The sequence below is a fragment of the Mirounga leonina genome, unplaced genomic scaffold, assembly GCF_011800145.1.
Source record: "Mirounga leonina isolate KUSES-001 unplaced genomic scaffold, KU_Mleo_1.0 Mir_129, whole genome shotgun sequence".
NCBI classification, from domain to species: domain Eukaryota; kingdom Metazoa; phylum Chordata; class Mammalia; order Carnivora; family Phocidae; genus Mirounga; species Mirounga leonina.
Genome location: NW_023270323.1, coordinates 57,758,883 through 57,764,027, shown reverse-complemented (window position 1 = coordinate 57,764,027; position 5,145 = coordinate 57,758,883). Strand labels below are relative to the sequence as shown.

General features: G+C 45.4%; 1 pseudogene; it reads left to right on the top strand.

Moving 5' to 3' along the window:
• Positions 1-189: 189 nt before the first annotated feature.
• On the top strand, positions 190-2,108 carry LOC118010270 (annotated as a pseudogene).
• The last annotated feature ends 3,037 nt before the right edge of the window (positions 2,109-5,145 follow it).

The window sequence follows — 5,145 nt, the reverse complement described above, 5'->3', positions numbered from 1 at the left end:
AAAGAAAGAAAGAAAGAAAGAAAGAAAGAAAGAAAGAAAGAAAGAAAAGGAAAGAAACTAAAATATGGGCGGCTGAGCCAGTTTCTGGGGCCGCTGGTGTGACGTGTCCCGCGCTTGGCTCAGCAGGAAGTGGAGGCGATGGTGGCCTGAGGTTCCCGGCGCCGGCCCGGCTCCTCTCCCACTGCTGGCATGCTCGACTTCTTCAGGATTTTCTCCAAGGGCGGGCTTGTGCTCTGGTGCTTCCAGGTCATGAGCGACTCACGCACCTGGCCCATTAATGTGTTGATTCGTTCTGTGCTGCTGCAGGAAAGGGAAGGTAACAACTCCTTCACCCATGAGCCACTCACACTCAAGTATAAACTAGACAACCAGTTTGAGTTGATGTTCGTGGTTGGTTTTCAGAAGATCCTAACACTGACGTATGTAGACAAATTGATAGATGATGTGCACCAGCTGTTTCGGGACAAGTATCACACAGAGATCCAACAGCAAAGTGCTTTAAGTCTATTGAATGGCACTTTTTATTTCCAAAATTACTTCCTGCGGCTCCTTCCTGAAGCAGAGGAGAGCAGTAAGATCCATGCTCCCACTACCATGGAGAAATTTGAAGATTCTGAAAAGGCCAAGAAACCTGTGAGGTCCATGATTGAGACACGGGGTGAAAAGCCCAAGGAAAAAGCAAAGAACAGCAAAAAAAAGGGGGGGGGCAAGAAGGAGAGTTCTGATGGCCCTTTGGCTACCAGCAAAGCAGTTCCTGCAGAAAAGTCAGGTCTCCCAGTGGGGCCTGAGAATGAGGTAGAACTTTCTGAAGAGGAGCTCATACGCAGGAAGCCAGAGAAGTTCATTCAGAAGCATGGGAGAGGTCTGGAGAAGTCCAGCAAGTCCATGAAATCAGATGCTCCAAAGGAGAAGGGCAAAAATGCACCCCGAGTATGGGCACTGGGTGGCTGTGCTAACAAGGAAGTCTTGGTTTATGGCACCCCCACCACCAATGGAGCCCCTGAGGTTGCCCCACCTGAGGACATCAACTTGATTCGAACGACTGGGCCTGGAGGGCAGCTTCAGGATCTGGACTGCAGCAGCTCAGATGATGAAGTGGCTGCTCAAAACACCACCAAACCTAGTGCTACCAAGGGAACTCTGGGTGGCATGTTTGGGATGCTGAAAGGCCTTGTGGGGTCCAAGAGCCTGAGTCATGAAGATGTGGAGTTTGTGCTGGATAAGATGCATCATCATCTCATTGCTAAGAGTGTGGAAGCAGACATTGCAGTCCAGCTCTGTGAATCTGAGGCCAACAAGTTGGAAGGGAAGGTGATGGGGACATTCAGCACGGTGACTTCCATGGTAAAGCAAGCCCTACAAGAGTCCCTAGTGCAGACTCTGCAGCCACAGTGTCTTATCGACATGCTCCGGGATATTATGGATGCTCAGCATCATCAGCGTCCTTGTCGTCACCTTCTGTGGTGTTAATGGAGTGGGGAAGTCTACTAATCTTGCCAAGATTTCCTTCTAGCTGTGCTAGAGAATGGCTTCAGTGTCCCCATTGCTGCCTGTGACACATTTCGTGCAGGGGCTTGGAGCAGCTGTGTGCACACACCCGGTGCCTGAGTGCCCTACACCCCCCGGAGAACCACGGCGGCTGCACTATGGTGCAGTTGTTTGAAAAGGGCTACGGCAAGGACGCTGTGGGCATTGCCATGGAAGCGATTGCCTTTGCACGCAACAAAGGCTTTGATGTGGTGCTGCTGGACACAGCTGGCCGAATGCAAGACAATGCCCTTTTGATGACCGCCCTGGCTAAGCTCATTACTGTCAACACACCCGACTAGCTGCAGTTTGTGGGGGAGTCCTTAGTAGGCAATGAGGCCATGGACTAGCTGGTCAAGTTCAGCAGAGCTTTGGCTGACCGTTCTATGGCTCAAACACACCTGCTCATTGATGGCATTACCCTTACCAAATTTGATACCATTGAAGACAAGGTGGGAGCTGCTATTTCTATGACCTATGTCATAAGCAAATCCACCGTCTTTGTGGGCACTGGCCAGACCTACTGTGACCTACGCAGTTTCAATACCAAGGCTGTGGTGGCTGCCCTCATGAAGGCTTAATATGGTTCTTGCCCGAAACCAAAGCCCCTATTCCTGTATCAAGAATGTGTTTTAGGGGCGCCTGGGTGGCTCAGTCGGTGAAGTGTCTCCCTTTGGCTCAGGTCATGATCCCAGGGTCCTGGGATTGAGCCCCGCATCAGGCTCTCTGCTCGGCCGGGAGCCTGCTTCTCCCTCTCCCACTTCCCCTGCTTGTGTTCCCTCTCTAGCTGTCTCTCTCTCTCTGTGTCAAATAAATAAAATAAAATCTTAAAAAAAAAAAAAAAAGAATGTGCTTTAGAGTATGTGAGCAACTTCTCTTCAGTGTAATACAGAGGCCGAGTGAGGAGAGATCCATGGGCTTGCAGCTCCCCCTGCCCCACTCCCTGGAAGCCCAGCCTCCACCTACAAGGAGGGCCTAATCATGTTACAGTCCACTGCCCATCGCCCCCTTCCCTGACAGTCCTCCCCTTCTACTCAGGCATTCCCTTCACTCCGCCTACACACTCAGTCTCATTATAGCTTTGACCAGTGGTTGGAAGATTCAACACCAGAGCTTTGCTAATTCATATGGTCACAGGGATGTCTGGGCACAATGAGCAGTCAAGAGACTTCCAGAGCCAGCTCTGGCTTCTCCCTTGGATACATAGCTTTCAGGTTCCTGGGGGCTAGGAGGATACCCACCACCCTGTGGCAGTGTATGGCTGCTAATTCTGATGATGACCCCATCCCCACTGTTTCCTCAAAACATCAGCTAGGCTAGAGTGATTTGTTACAAATGAATGAAAGGAGTTCCTGCTTCCCTCAAAAATTAAGGGAGTTGAGGTGCAGTATTGCATTGGGCTTTTCAGCCTTCCAACTCTTCCCTGCTCCCAGAATCCAGATGTAAGCTTTGCATGTTCCCCCTTCCTGAGAGAGAACCCAGAAGGGGTCAGATGGGTATACAAGTTGTCCCTCTCCCCCACCCCACTCTTCACCTGAGGGGATCCTGGCTTTTCCTCATCCTCCTCTCTGAAGTGCCTGGTAGACAATTGCTACGTTGAAGAATACAAACCTCTTGTTAAGACTTGTCCTGTAGCGTGGTATTATAGATGTGCTATTAGTGCAATAAGGTGAAGGCTGTCTTCCCAGAGAAATACATAATTTATAAAAGAAAATAAATTTAATAAGTAAATTGCCAAAAAAAGAAACTGAAATATGGCAGAGATATTAAACAGAATAAATTTGTTTAGCCAATTTTTATTTTATTTATTTATTTTTATTTTTTTAAAGATTTATTTATTTATTTGAGAGAGCGAGAATGAGAGAGAGAGCACATGAGAGGGGGAAGGGTTAGAGGGAGAAGCAGGCTCCTCGCTGAGCAAGGAGCCTGATGCGGGACTCAAACCAGGGACTCCAGGATCATGACCTGAGCCAAAGGCAGTCGCTTAACCAACTGAGCCACCCAGGCACCCAGCCAATTTTTATTTTAAATTACATATAAAATGCTAGAAATGTAAAAATGAGAAGTAAACATCAAAATAGTCAGTTTTCTTCTGAAAGGTCTAAATGTACTCTTTTCCGTAGAGTGCCCGAAAGAACTAAAAAACAACAAAATAAATATGTTTGAGGTGCTGCATCAGCTCTTAAAACAGACAGTGCTGACATTTTGAGGTGAGCAAGGAGAGAAAAAAAAAAACCTCTTTACTGTTTCTTGTTGTGGTTCTTTATTTGCAACATCATCCACATATCTACCAGTTCTCTTAAGGAAAGCAGACAATGGCAAGCAACATTTGATTTTGAGTGGTTAAAGTATTATGAGGGCAATTTTTGAAAGGAAATATTTGGAAAAATAATTTTCAAAGGCATCAGCAAAGCAAAATTATCAGGGAGGAATTAGCATGTTTTCTTTGTTAAAAAGTTCCTTTCTATTTATTTTACTCTGCTCTTGAAATCTTCATGTTTCATTCTCTTTACAAAGTATTTTTCTAGGCTACTGGTTCAGACAGGTGGTGTAGAACTTTAATCATGGTGCAGTATGCATAATAATGATTTTAGGCATGAGTGGGAATAGGTAGGGATGGACAGGGACAGGATTTCATTTATGCTTACTTATTTTCTCCAGTGCATAAATGTATTAATTGGTTAATAAAATTTATTAATCCTTAATTATTCATCATTTTAGTAATATTTTCAAGTTAAGTAATTGTCTATTGAGAGACCTATTATGACATTTACACACACACACACTTGTGTGTATTGCTAAAGAAAGACTAGTTTGTAATCGGTACAGTTACATTCTGTAAAAACTAAGAAATATTTCTTTTCTTTTTAGGTTTTATTTACTTATTTGAGAGAGAGAGACAGAGATAGTGAGAGAGAGCACAAGTGGGGAGGAGAGGGAGAAGCAGGCTCCCTGCAGAGCAAGGAGCCCGATGCGGGACTCGATCCCATTTTCTTTTTAAAAAATATTTATTTATTTGAGAGAGAGAGCGAGCAAGAGAGAACATGAGCAAGTGGAGAGGCAGATGGAGAGGGAGAGGAAGACTTCCCCACTGAGCAGGGAGCTCTATGCAGGACTCGATCCCAGGACCCTGAGCAGAAGGCAGATGCTTAACCAACTGAGCTATCCAGGTGCCCCACAAGAAATATTTTCTACTGTATAGTATTTCCTCTAGAGACAGGGGAAGTATAGTTAGTAATAGCTGTTTTGTTTTTACTTCTTATCCCCAAATATCTATATCTTCTAGCAATAGCATCCAAGTTGGAAGGGGGAAGGGGGTAACCTTTCCCAACTCTAGGTCCATGTGTTTTAGGAATGGCTAGACTAACCCTACACCTGTAGTTCTTAAAAACAATGCAAGATCCAAGCCAGCCCAATTTGCATTCCATCCCTGTGTCCACAATTATTAACTCAAGGATGCATAAGTGATGATAGTTGGTTCAAAGAGACAAACTCTCTGAATTCTAGATTTGGTAAGCTGATACGAGGTGGGTCTGGCACATTAGTAGCTATTTTGGCATTGAACAATACGAGAATGTTTGAGAATCAAGCCAATGTAAAGAAATCAGAGTGAGAGCA